This window comes from Parasteatoda tepidariorum, chromosome 2 (genome assembly GCF_982258835.1).
Source record: "Parasteatoda tepidariorum strain Cologne lab strain chromosome 2, Ptep-v5.0, whole genome shotgun sequence".
In the NCBI taxonomy this organism is placed as follows: Eukaryota; Metazoa; Arthropoda; class Arachnida; order Araneae; family Theridiidae; genus Parasteatoda; species Parasteatoda tepidariorum.
The window spans coordinates 104,273,205-104,288,626 of NC_141756.1; the positions used below are offsets into that span (position 1 = coordinate 104,273,205).

General features: G+C 30.2%; 1 long non-coding RNA gene across 1 annotated transcript in view; it reads right to left on the reverse strand.

Moving 5' to 3' along the window:
- LOC147815975 (uncharacterized) overlaps nt 1-15,422 on the reverse strand; it is a 75,147-nt gene that overhangs the window by 27,097 nt on the left and 32,628 nt on the right. The gene's annotated exons all lie outside the window — the stretch shown is intronic.

Below are 15,422 nucleotides of genomic sequence, written 5' to 3' on the forward strand. Positions count from 1 at the left end.
GTAAGTATTTATTCTTTTTTTTCTCTATCTTTGGAAACATTTACTGAGTTATACATATAAGAAATAAATAATTTAAATTGCTTAAAATGACTGTCCCACACGTGACAGAAAAGAAGTTTTCTTATTTAGAAACTGAATGAATTGTTATTATGTTTACATATTTTATTTTTACACATAAATTAACCATTATTCTTTGAATAATCTATTGAATTAATGTAGGTTTCACCAGAATGAAAAAATTTTGAGATTATTTTTTGTCCCACACGTGACATTATGAATGAGAAGATTTAATAAATCATTCAAGGATGATCAACTTATTTTTTGTCTAATTTAAAATGATAAATATTAGTCAAAAGTGAATAATATTTAACATTAAGCGATATTTATAGATCTTTTAAACATTGAATTTAACGCAAAATATCACTTTTAATTGTTTTTAGATTCATATTCTGGGCAACTTAAATTAGTTTGTTAATTAATATTATCAAATTATAAGTTATACTTAAAAATATTAGAATGGATGAATATTAGATAAGTCTTTATTGAATAAAAATGAGACAAATAATTCTTTTGATTGCTTAACTTAATTCTAAATATCACTTAAAAAAGTGTTCTCAAATTTATAGGAGTAACTTATTCCATTTTCATAGTAGATTATTTTGTGTAACTCAAATTGTTTATTACACTGCAGGTTAATAATGAATGAATTGCATGTAAAGAAGAAACATTCAAGTGCAGAAAGGATGAAAAAGATGATGGAACGGAAGAAAGTAGAAATTCAAAATTTCCAGGCTGAAGAAAATGAAAGATTTCGCAATTTAAGGGTTCAGAAGAAGAAACAAATGAATGAAATTGAAAAGCTGGAATTGCGAAAATATGAACGTGACAGAAAACGGATTCAGCGAGCTAAGAAAAATGTAAAAAACAATGCTGTTGCTTTACATGCTACTTCACCAGCTTATAACTCTCCGCGTACTTTTAGCAAAGCTGTAATAAAAACAATGAAAGCACTGCCCAAATCACCACGAAAAAGAGCTGCTGTTATGGCTGGATTGACAAAACGAGTAGGAATTACATTAGATAAAGAGATGGAAAAATCAAAACAAAGCAGTATAGGTTATTCTAAAGTTATAAATTTTTTCTTTAGACCTGACATTATATACACCTGCCCAGGAATGAAAGATAGCATTTGTGTTTGGGAAGGAGGAGAAAAGAAAGTCCTTCAAAAGCATTATTTGACAATGTTTTTAAGAGAAGCTTTCTCTATATTTAAAGAGGAAAATCCTACATTCAATATATGTTTCTCAAAATTTTGCAGCATAAGACCAAAAATTGTCCTTCTTATGAAAAATACACCATCAGAACAATGCAAATGTAAAATTCATGAAAACTTTACACTGAAACTAAAATCCTTAAGATATGAGTACTCTAATAGATTTTGAGAAAACTGCCTATGCAATATAAACCTGGATTCTAAATGCTGGAAAAATGAATGTGCTATCTGTCAAAATGGTCAACTATTGTCCAAACCTTCCAATCCAGCCGAAACAGTGATTTGGAAAGAATGGGAGAAAATTAATAATAAAATCCAGCTTACAACAACAGAAACCTGCACTGGAGCACTGCATGAAAAAATTATAGATGATCTTCCAACAATGATGAAGCATGTGCACATCAAAAGAATCCAACATGCAGAGTTTGAAAAAGACAAGAGCAATCAAAAAACGAGAATAATGCAAGTAGATTTTGCTATGTCTTTTTCATGTGAGTACAAAATGAAGTTCAAAGTGCCCTTTGGAGCAGAGCTACTGTTCTACTATTCACAGCAGCAGTATTTTATCAAAATGAGTGTAAAACATTCATAATTTGCTCTGACACAACCAGTAAAGACAAAGATACCATATTTTTATGTATTCAGTTGCTGTACAATGAAGTTTTTGCAAATGATACTCCTGGAAATATCCCTGAAAAAGAAGTCATATGGAGTGATGGACCGTCATCTGAATTTAAAAATCAGTACATGGTCAAGTTACTTCATTTCTTTACTGAAAAGTATAAAAAAGACTTTATCTGGAAATATTTTGCCACCTCACATGGAAAAGGTGTAGTTGATGGTGTAGGTGGAAATGTCAAACGTCTTGTCAGGCAAAAAATGATGGCTCAGAGGGGGCTCGTTATTCAATCAGCTAAAGAATTTTGCTGAATTAGCATCAACTCTTGTGAAAAGTACAAAAGTATTTTATATAGCCGAGGAAGAAATAAAGAAGAAAATTACAGAATGCAAGCCTTGGGAGAAGGTACCAAGTGTTCCAGGGATAAAACAGTACCACATCATATGGTGGAAAGACAAAAAAATTCATTGCAAGCATAATGCAAATGATACTAATATAATTCACTATGATAAAAAGTATATGTATGTTGAAAATTTGAATCTTTGCCAAGGAGACTGGGTAGTTATCTTGTTTGATTCTAAAGCATTTCCAGGGGAAATAATACAGATAAAAAGTCCAGATGAGATTGAAATATCAGTCATGCATCAAGCAGGGACATCTGGGATGTACAAGTGGCCAGTTCCTACTGATTGTATCACGTACAATAAAGGGGAAATAATAAAAAATATTTCTGCACCTATAGTTGTCAATAACCGTGGCCAATTCAAATTTAATGAGAAAATTTAATTTTTTAATTTTATATATGTTACATTGTCATTTCAAATTTCAATAAAAGGTAAAGAAAAGTTTTTATTTAGAACTTCTTTAACTACACTGCATAAAAAAATTGCTCTAATATAAAAAAAAAGTATATATATATATATATATATATATATATATATATATATATATATATATATATATATATATATATATATATATATATTTAAATTTCCAACTAATGAAAGAATAGTATGTGAGTCAGAATTTTTTGTTTTGTTTAATGTCACGTGTGGGACATCACACAATTTTCACAGATGTCCCACACGTGACAGCCTATTGCAAATTTTAAAAAAATATTGTAAAATTAATATTATTCAAAACATAATCAGATCTAATGTACATTACTCAGAAAAGTATACTTTTTGTATAAAAAAATACATTAATGCAATAATTTGCTGAATCCTCCGTTTCTTGAACTGAAATCCTCCTTTTATTTCAAGAAATAGATTTTTTTCATTTCAGTTCCGTCCCACACGTGACACTTTCTTAAATAACAGCAAATAATCTATTTCCGTACTTTTTAAAAACATAATAATCTTAAAAAATATGTATGTATGTACAAGTCATAAAAATTGCATCAAATTTTTAAAAAATAATTAAAAAGATTTATTATATTAGAATTTATCTGCAAAATGATTGTGTAAATGTCCCACACGTGACAATGGAATGGCCCCCTACCTCCAACGAGGTGGGACATCATCATCCTACAACGCCCATTGCACATTCTAGTGTCTTCCCCAGACAACAGCATTGCAGGCAACAAGGTGGTTATTAGTAAAAAGAAAGAAAAAAAAACATTAAAAATAAAGATTAAAAAAAGGTGAGAAAGGAAAGAACAAATAACGTATCAGTTACATATTAGAAAAAAATCTTTAAAAAATATGAGGAAACGTTAGAGCTTAAAAAATAACAAAAGAGTTTTGTACTGCTTGATACTTTGAAAGTGTTACTGGGCCTCCCTACCTTCAACGAGGAGGGACATCATCATCCTACAACGCCCATTGCACATTCTAGTGTCTTCCCCAGACAACAGCATTGCAGGCAACAAGGTGGTTATTAGTAAAAAGAAAGAAAAAAAAACATTAAAAATAAAGATTAAAAAAAGGTGAGAAAGGAAAGAACAAATAACGTATCAGTTACATATTAGAAAAAAAATCTTTAAAAAATATGAGGAAACGTTAGAGCTTAAAAAATAACAAAAGAGTTTTGTACTGCTTGATACTTTGAAAGTGTTACTGGGCCTCCCTACCTTCAACGAGGAGGGACATCATCATCCTACAACGCCCATTGCACATTCTAGTGTCTTCCCCAGACAACAGCATTGCAGGCAACAAGGTGGTTATTAGTAAAAAGAAAGAAAAAAAAACATTAAAAATAAAGATTAAAAAAAGGTGAGAAAGGAAAGAACAAATAACGTATCAGTTACATATTAGAAAAAAATCTTTAAAAAATATGAGGAAACGTTAGAGCTTAAAAAATAACAAAAGAGTTTTGTACTGCTTGATACTTTGAAAGTGTTACTGGGCCTCCCTACCTTCAACGAGGAGGGACATCATCATCCTACAACGCCCATTGCACATTCTAGTGTCTTCCCCAGACAACAGCATTGCAGGCAACAAGGTGGTTATTAGTAAAAAGGAAGAAAAAAAACGTTAAAAATAAAGATTAAAAAAAGGTGAGAAAGGAAAGAACAAATAACGTATAAGTTACATATTAGAAAAAAAATATTTAAAAAATATGAGGAAACGTTAGAGCTTAAATAATAACAAAAGAGAGTTTTGTACTGCCTGATACTTTGAAAGTGTTACTGGGTCGGTAGTAACTATTGTCGGTGCTAGCCGGATGTGAAATTCGTATCGACCAGCCATGACTGGGATACGAACCCGGTGCACCTCATTGGAAGGCAAACGCTCGATCAATGAGCCATCGTGGCTCGAGTACAGGAGCTTGTTTGGATTGGAGATTAAAAAGACTATCTTAAAACTTCAAAATTTTTAATTGTTAAAGCCTTCAGAAACTCTAGCCATATAGAGCACTTAATAACAGTAAAACACAGGCTTTCTAGCCCCCAGCGGTTCAATTATGAACTACTTTACTGGAGACAAGCAGATCAGAACACTATTGCAGTCACAAACAGTTCATAGTAGTTTGTCCTGGCTACCTTAAGTCCTTGTGAACCTATTCATCACGTAATTAAGGTACTTATGGTGTTGAGTCCTTAGGAAATTAATAAGTGGGCATAATACCCAATAAAAACAATCAAGGATTATTTTATTTTAATTTTATAACCGTCGTTAAACAGTCTACCCAATTTTTGGGTTTACGACTACTAATGGTCAACTCCGTAGCCTTGTAATTTTGACCTAATTCCGAAGACAAGGAAACTCCTGTATCATTACCCTCAGAGGTATGATTTAACTCGACAGATTTAACGCGCATCAGTCACCATTTACTACACATGGAGTCTTCGGGATCGAACCCACTACGTCTTGGCAATGAGCCCAGTGCCCTACTAACCAGGCTATCCCTTTCTCAACTACGTAACTAACGTAGTTGAGTCCATACTACTTATAACTAACGTAACTACGTACGCAATCTTATATTTTGATGGCATTTCCCGCATTTGCGTTACGTGGAGAGGAAAACCACGAGTACCTCCTCCGGACGGATAATGGGTTAAAGTCCCCTTGCCGTCAAGCCTGGTTCTCGTGGTCTTCCTGTCCGAGTAACGCAAATGCGGGCTAGTTCCCTCAAAAGTCCTCCACGAAAGCAAATTCCTCCTAATATTTGATCCAGGAGTTACCTTGTTTTCTGTATTGGGTTCAAAATTACAAGGCTACGCAGATTAGAAGCCGTAAGGCTGTTCATCGCCGGATATAAAATAAACTCTATGACTTAACTCACGTTTCCAGAACAAAAATTTTTGACGTCAAAATGGTCACTAAAAATACTTTTGAGACTGCAATATTCCCGAGACAAACTGAGACATAAGGTTTTATTTTCTCTCAAAATTACCTTAGAATCAGGCGACATTCTAATCATCAGGCGCAAATTTCCTTATTAATCTATTAATTTAGAATCCGTCTGAAACATTTAGCCTCATAACAAAAAAAATTTTACAAAATGATACATAGATTTTTCAAATTTTTAACAATAATTTTTCGTTTAAGAATTATTTCAAAACATGATGAAAATTTTTAGAAATGACGGATAAGCTGCAATAATTATACATTCCTGAAGTAGGTATGTTTAAGTACTAATTATTTAGTAATAAAATCAAGTGAGAATAAAAATTAATAAAATGCTTTTATGCCAATTATTTCAAGATAATGGTGCTTTGAATATAACATGCTTTTTTTAACAGAATGTAGCATTAAATGAAATATTATACATTGAAAAATATCTTTAAAAAATTTTTAAGAAAAAAGCACGTTAGTATTTTAAAAAAAAATTTTTTTAAACCCGGTCAACGCCTTTTACAAAACTAGTTTTTTTAAACCGCACAACACTGATTTATAAGCAGCATTAATGTCTTACATTTGAATTGAGAATATAGTTTAATGATCGTAGAGGTCAGACGCGAATATGCTACAACCAGGGTTGGCAAGGTTTAGGACAGAATGGATTAATCCACGGTCTAAACCCTGGTTTAAACCGTCCTGTCCAAAACCCCTTTGTCCAAAACTGTCTTAAACCGTCCAAAACCTTTTTACTCAAATTATGTCACAATTTTATCTGAACAATATTTAAGAGGTAAAATAAACATAGAACTAATAACGTATTGATAATTAAATATACTAGAGAATATTTGTTTTTAAAAGTATAATGTTTTATTAATATTGTTTGACTCTTCAATTTAAACAAAGGAAGATTAATCAGTAATCAAGTTCAATTGGTCCTCTCATTCAATAGTTCATAACTGAAGTTTGGCCTTGCCATACAGGTTAAAATATTAGGGACTAAGTGCTTGGTTCGTCATAAACAGGTTTATTTATTCATAGTACTATTCAAGAATACTTTTATTTCATTCATGTTCAATTCTTTTAGCTTAGTGCTGATACATCACCAGTATCAGTAACTGAAACTGATGTTATGCCCTTCAAAACTGTTAATATATTTTTCAGTTATTTTATATTTTCAATTTAAACTAATATATTTATATTTAAAAACAATTTTTTTTAAAATAGATTTCTTTTTTATCATCCTGTGATGCAGAAATTATAAAAAAAATTTTAAAAAATATTGTGAAAAATAAAAGGTTAATTTTTGAACAAATTTAGTATTTTTTTTAAGAAAAATTATTATTTTTTAATATTGCCATATTTATCTTTATGCAAAAATATTATTTATCTGTATTAAAAGTATATGTATATTTAAAGGTTTAGGTATTCACTTTTGTTGTTCAATGAATTGTGGAGCTTCAAAAATTATAAACCTTTTCCTATTATATTATTTTCTTTTAATAAGTTATGGTAAATTGTATAAAAAATATCAAATATTTATTGATACAGATAATTATTATGTGTACAATGGTTACACCTACAGAATTTTTACCTTTTACCAAAGTTCAAGGTTTTGGACACTTTAAGACAGTTTTATCCAGTTTAGGACAGTTTTACCCAGTTTAGGACAGTAAAACCCAGTTTAGGACAGTAAAACCCAGTTTAAGACAGTATAACCCACGTGTCCTGTCCAAAACCAGTTTAGGACGTCTAAAACCCAACCCTGGCTACAACCAAACGAAAGGTTAAATAAAAATCGAACAATGTTAACAATGTTTTCGCAAATCTTTAAAAAGTATGGATCCATTCTAGGATTTTATAATGCCCTTTGTCACCAAAAAAAGCAGGTCTATAATAAAATCAATATATCCATACTTTAAAGACATACATAAGTATTTTGTAGATAGAAAAGAAATTGCTATTAGAAATCGATGTTATAATACCAAAGAATTATTTCAAAACCAAATAATAATTGCGCTTTTTTAAAAATTTTTATTGATAACTAAAATTATGACATCAGTTGTCCTTATAAACTCAAAATCAGATCATCTCTTAAAAGCTAAGAGAATCTTTTTCCTTTTTGTCCATTCATTGTTCATTAGATAATTTTTAAAAAAAATTGCTACAAATAGTTTAAAGAAAGTATCAATAACTGAATAGTGTGGTTACTATTTATTTGAAAAAGAATTGAATATAAAAAAATGAATAACACTAAGCAGCTTTAGCATTATTAAAAATTAAAGAACAATAAACATGAAATGGTCGCGTCCTAATATAAAAAAAAAATGGGGTTGAATTAAAATAAATTAATACAAAAGTTTTAATTTTATCAAAATAGGTAAAAAACATTAATAAATTAAAATGTGAGCACATTTAAGTTCAAAATCCTTTTAATTAAGTCTTAATTATGATTTATTTCAAATGAAAATACTGTTATATTCGAAACAAACCAAATTTTTAATTATGATGTTGAAGTATGATGTAAGCTACGGCAGATTGTTTTCATCATTTTTCTAATGAATTTATCAAATAGCATTGCTAAATTTGATGACATTTTAAAATGATATTTTTACTAAATAATTGAAAAATGAGAATAAATAATAATTACTGATATTAACACGTTGAATGCCATTGGGGTCACCGGCAAGGAGTGTGTTCGTAGCGCCACGGGGGTCACCGGTGGCCAGCGAAGCGAAGATAATTAGAAACACATAATTCGAATTAATTTTTAATGCTTTTAATTTTTTATATCATTATCGTTATTAAAATGGTTTGAAGAAATTAATGCTATACATACTGAGAAAATCAGTTTGGTCAGACGAGCAAGGCATGTAAAATTAGCGTGGCATTCAGCGCGATACAATAAAAGTTGTACTTTTTTTTTTACATTTTACAAATAAATGAAAAAAGTATACTACTGTGCATTAGAAAAATCAAGAAATGTGACAATAATTCGAAATTGAAATTTTTAAGTATTCGACATTTTTGTATATTAAGCCTCATATTGTCAAGCACTTTAATTTCAAAACTCAACTTTTTTTATCTGTTTCCTCACATTTTATTTTAATGTACAGTATAAGAAATAGTATAAGTTAGTATATAGTATAAGCAAGTAAGTAGTATAGTAACTATAGTAGAATAATGAAGACAAGGTAAATGTAATAGTTGTCAAGGGACTTATCGATATCTATCGTTTATCAATTGCATGATTGCACAATACAAATTACTCTCAATTGTTTAATTATATATATATATATAATATTATACATATTAAATTATATATATTAAATTATATACTCAATTGTTCAATTACATATATTGTTCAATTATATCGTATTAAACTTCTTACAATTGCATGATATAAATGACTATTTTATACTCAAACAAGTCACGCCAATATATACAATGTATAAAAATCTTACTTTAACAATCTTATTAAAAGGGTGGCCAGGGCGACCTGGGGACTTAAGCCAAAAATACTTAAAACCATCTGCCTGCGGGCCACAGAACGCATTATTTTATATGCCGCCAGTGTCTGGTATCGTAATACCAATAAGATCAATGATAAATTAAATTCCATCCAAAGGTCCTCGCTAATACTCATAACTAAAGCTTATGCAACTACCAGCACAGAGGCCCTCCAGATACTGGCGGGGGAGGAACCTATTCACCTTAAAGTAATTAATGATATTTGTGTCAAACGACTTAGGTGTCAGTGGCGACTGGAAGATTGTGAAATTGGATGGTGAGACTATTGAGGTGGCCTCCATCAGACTCACCAATAACTCTAGCGTTTATGTTGCAGAGCTCGTGGCAATTAAAAGGGCAATTTCATGGCTTTCTGACATGAATTATCCCAGGGCAACCATCTACTCCGATTCGCTGTCCTCGTTGCAAGCACTAAACAATCCAAAGCCTATTTCAAAACTTGTGGAAGAGATAAAACTTCTTTGGCATGACAACATTGATTGCAATTGGGTCAAAGCCCATGTGGGCATTCAAGGCAACGAGGAGGCGGATCGGGCAGCAAAAGAAGCCACGAGTGACTGCAACATCTCAATTGAAGTCCCCAGTTCCAATGCCCAAATTAAAACCGTGGTCAAATCACACAATATGAGTCGCTGGAAGCGGGAGTGGCAGAGTTCCGGGAAGGGCAGGCAAACTTTTAAATTCTTCAAGGAACCAAAACTAAACAGACTGCAGGCAAATTTTTATTTTAACCAACTTTTAACGGGTCATGGAGTGTTCGGAGAACATCAAAATAGACTATTTAATAAAAACATTCAGTGCAATTACTGTGGGGAACAACAAACAATCGATCATTTAATTTTTAATTGTTCCCATTTCCGGACACTTCGTGACAATATTTTTACCAATTTTAATCAACACCAATGTTTTGCCAATTTGGCCTGCAGAAAAATTATCATCTCTGTTATTAAACAAACACTGGAAGATGCACTCGGAGACAGGCAATAACACCCGGAACCTGCGCTCCCTACTTCTTGGGTGTCTCAGGCATTTCATTGACTTTTAACTTATTGTTTTACTTTATTCCATTTTTAATGTTTTTTCTTTAATGATTTTGTGTTACTCATTAATTGTCATTCATCTTTTCTACTGGGGCTTGATTCTATGCTTTCATGGGGGGTTTTTATCACTGTCAACTTATTAATATTTCTTTTTATCGGTTTTACCTGCATTTTTCTATTACGATGTAATCTCAGTAATTTTAACTCTTTTTGTGTTCGATTTTAATACATTGTGATTTTATTGTGTTTGATTTTACTACTATGGTCTTTCAACTGTCTGTTTGCCCCTTTGGGTGTTTATGTAACTTTTATTTCTGTTTATTGTACAATTTCTGTTTGACGTAAACCCTACACAAATAGCGTGGGTCGTGTCAATATTCAATAATATACAATGTATAAAAACAATAATTAAAATCATTTGATAATCATTTGCTACAAAATATTAGCAAAAAAAAAATTTTTAACATTTAAATACGCAAAAATAATTATCTATTATTTCAGGAAGAGGCATTAATTTCAAATAATATTTTCCGTAGTTTTCGAATATCTATGCTCTGTTGTAAGTTATGAAAAAAAAAAACATCCCTATAGAAAACGCCTGTTTACATCTAAGTGCAAACCAAATGAATGCCAAGCTATCAAATATCATCGCCAACGCTTGAAACAAAGTTGCTTAGTCTTCGTTTTGCTTGCTTTTTTAAATCGTGTGAAATTAGGGAAAGGAACTTCTTGAATAATCAATTAACAAGTAATAAGAATTAATAAAAATGGTATTTAAAAATCGTAACAAATCTACGCCGTTCTGTTCGCATTTATAGAAACCAATTGAAAAATAACAAATATTGTGTATCGCAGACGAAATTCTTTAACAGAAAAACAAAAGTAAAAATTCTTTATTACGTATTTGATTTGTTAAGGGTAATTTGATTTGTCAGCATTAGATGTGCCATTTTTAGTGGCCCAATCAAATTCAATGCTCTTGAAACGTCATATAGTTGTTTCTTTTTCAAGTAAGAATGTTCCCCTTATTTATCAAAATATGTCACCAAGTCCAGGATTCCAGTAAGACTATCAAATTGTAACCTTTCTCAATAATTCTAGGATATATATCGTAAAAGAGAGCAAGAATTACATTTCTGTCGGACGTGTTTAACTTTTAAAAGCTTTTATTTTGTTTTGAAAGCATAACTTGTATAATTTGATAGCTAAATAAAACAAAACTATGCACGGTCGCGGATGATTACTTAAATCCTATACAGCAATGGTCTTTCCTTAACTAGCAATGGATTATAAACATCTTTAATACAGACAAAAATAGAAGTCTGAACTGGGCAAATAAATAAAGCAGAAATATGGAGTTAAGCATTCCAACAAAAAATGTCCGAAACAAATACATACTAATAAGCAAGTTGGTTTTTTCTCTTATTTCCGATAGCGCACAACACCAGGTTCTTATTTTCACAAGTTTTTTTTTTTAAATAATATAAATTTAAGGTAGTTCTTCTTGACATAATTTTCATAATTACTACCATTCTAATCAAAAGAAACTTATCTCTGCATTTGACATGTTATTATGCGAATTAGATGGAACATTACACATCGTATGGACGTAAAATATCCTCAGTGGTAGATGGATCATGGGGATAGAACACCCATGCTGTCGGATCAACCATAGGAAGTTTTCATTGCTTTTTCTCTCCATGCATGTAACCAGGGTTTGTTGATTTAAATCAAATGATTTTTAAAAAAAATCATTGATTTAAATCAACTTATTATATATATATATATATACTGATTAAAAAAGTTCAAAAACAGTGTTTTAAATTATTGATACTTTTATTATTTTCTTTTCTTAGTTTTAAAATTTATTTTAAATAAATTGTTGCAGTAATTAATTTTAGTTAACGAACTTTGAAATTGAAATTGCAAAACAACTTTGAAATTGCAAAAAAAAAAAATTCAAATAAAATGCTAGTTAAAATTTTACTTCTTGATTGTAAAAGCATGGAATTAAAATCTACATTATATTTTATTGGTGGAAAATGTACATTTCTAAAGCTTGAGGTTATATTAAAAAGAAATTACCCTAATATACCAAAAATAGAAAGAAAAAAAAGGCTAATGAATTCAGATATTTTTTCCTGATATAGTGTCATTCTTCCCTTTCAAACTCTTTCAAAGTCTATTTAAAGCAGTAGAGTTATTAACTGGTAACTGGTATTTTTTTTCTCATAATATGTTTGCAGTATCTTTGACATTATCAGATTTTTCATTAAGAAATTTTGGGGGGGGGGGGGAAATTCCAATAAGTACATAGATTTGTTTTTCAATTTTTGGGTTTGAATGAATGTTTTAATATAAAATGAATGTTTTAATATAAAAATGTATAGATTAAATATTTATTTATTTTTTAATGAATGACTACATTTATACTCACAATCTGTTACATTTAGTTTGTCATATTAAAAATCAAGAGGAAAAAAAATCTAAATTTAAAATTAAAATTATGGTTTGATAATTGAAACTTTGTTTTAATAGTTAAAGAACAGGGGTCTGTTCAAGCCAAATTTACTACAGCTTAGCGGTACATTCACAAATTCAACTTTAGTAAAAACGGTAGTTTCACAAAATATTTTTCCTTAAAATTTTATTTTTTTGTCTCATAAGAAACGATAAATCCATATTTTTGTGTTGATTTTTTAATATAATTTTTAATTTTCACAAGTTATGTCTAAATTTTGACGCAGAAAAATCTAGACAGATCCCTGAAGTATTCTTTAAATTCTCTATTTTATCTAGTCTTTATATTTCAATCATGCATTTATTTGAAAATGATTGCTATGAATTCAAAGCTTATGCATTATAATAAAAAATTATTTTAGTAAGTTAGAGAGCTTCCGAAATATTGTTATGATATAGTTTTAATATTAATTCAATTTGGATTAAGCATTTATAAAGTTTTTTTAATCATAAATTATCATTTAATCATAAAGTTTTTACAATGTATTTGAATAAAAATCAAAAAAAGTCCGAATTCCGATTTAAATAAAAAAAAAATCTGATTTTCTTTGATTTTTTAAAAAAAAAAATCACGAGCGCTGCATGTAACACAAATGCACTTCATGTAACTTCTGCATGTACATTCTGCACTTCTGCATGCTCTCCATGCTCCAGTGAGTTCAATCAAAAAGTCCTACACGAAGGCTAATTTGTTCTAATGCTTGATTCAGGAGATTCCTTCTCTTCTGTATTGTGCTTAAAATGAATAAAATGTTTTGTTTTTAACATAAAAAAATTCATTTTTTGAAGAAAAAAAACAATTTTTTTAAAAAAAAATGAATTTTTATATGTTAAAAACAAAACATTTTATATTTTAATGTTGATTTTCTTAAAATTTGAGAAAAATCACTTCAATAAAGTGTATTTAAATATTTTTGTTGTTGGATGGCGATACGTTTAAAAAATTACTTGCTAAGCCGTGCGCGCAAGAAAGCGAAATTTTCAAAAATTCGTTTAGTCAAAAATATGCAATTTAAACAAAAACGCAAAAATACTTGTCGATTTATTTTCAATAAAGAACAATAAAAAAAATAAATTATATCATTTTTGTATCATGGGTGTAAATTTTGTAGGGATTGCCCCATATATATTTTTAAATATTTGCCCGTTTTTCCCATTGGCATTTTACCTTCAATAATTTTCTAATAGCAACCAAATTATAACAAAACAAATAATTGATTGGATCTAAATATTAAGATTTTAAAAGTTAATGGTGGTTAACAAAAAAGTCACAACTCTCTAACATTCCCAAGGAACCTTCGATAAATTCTCAATTTTTATCAACCTATTAGAATGTGTATTTAAAAACTATTGATAAACTTTCAAACAAGAGATAATATTTATACACCAACTAATCAAACCACCTGCATCAAGGACGGTGTTACTTTCTCATTTTCCTAACTCTGCTGTAATTTTTTAACTAGAGTTATTTTTGAGTTTAGGACTGTCAATATTTAACTCTGTAGACTTTCGATTTTAAACTTGACCCAGAAGACAAGAAAACTCCTGAAAAAAGCATTGGGGCAAACTAGCCTACGTGGAGTACTTTTTGATGCAACTAAAACGTATTTGCGTTATATGGAGAGGAACCTCCCATGGTTAGCCCAACGGTAAGGCGATTCTATACCACGATCCGTTCGTATACCACTGAGGACATTTTACGTCAGTACTGTGGTCGGTGCGAGCCGGGAGCAGAATTTGTATCAACCTTAGGATTCGAACCATGGTCACCTCCAGTGGGATGAAAACAATCCATACCCTTAGCAACTCAAACTTAGCTGTAATCACTCGCGTTGAACAGCTGGCTCAATTTTGAGCTTACGACTATCGATGTTCAACTGTTAAGATTTTTTATTTCGAACTTAAACCAAAAGGTCAGGAAACTCTCGGGTCAAGTATTGAGATAATTTTGCCTTTTTAGAGGACTTTTCTGATAGAACTAACGGCAATTGCATAACATGCGGAGAAAAACCTGAAAACCTCCCACGGTCAGCCAGGCTGCAAAGGGACTTTAACCATGATCCGTTTTTTCCACTGAGGATATTTTGTGTCAGCACTGAAGTCGGTGCGAGCCGGGTGCGGAATTCGTATCAAACAAACTGGTATTTCGTTGCACCCTTGTAGTGCTAATTGTGCTCCATTTTTTTTCAGCAATAAAAAACTTAGCATGCCAGGAGATGTCATTTTCTATAGCAATTTTTATAGATTTTTTATTTTTTTTATCCGTCAATTGCGTGTGATTATAGCGCAAAAGTGAAATCACTGGTTAGTTATAAAACTTGATCTTTTTTTTGAAACGACCAATAAGTAAATTAGGAAAAATTATTAGATTGCATAAAACGCAAAATAAATAAATGAAGAAAAAACCGTTTAAGCAATAGAATTTTTATCCGTGTTTTTAACAAGATTAATAATAATAAATTACAAAATTTAAAATTTGTGTAAACGAATTTAATAAGTTCAATTTATTTTTATTCGCTTAAGTATTATTTATTAAATATTATTAAGTATTATTAGATATGGTGAAAAAGGACAAAAAATATCATTAAATATGGCAAAATTTTTAAATTCTTAATTAAATTTAATTAAATATTAAAGTAACATAAAAGTTTGAAGTA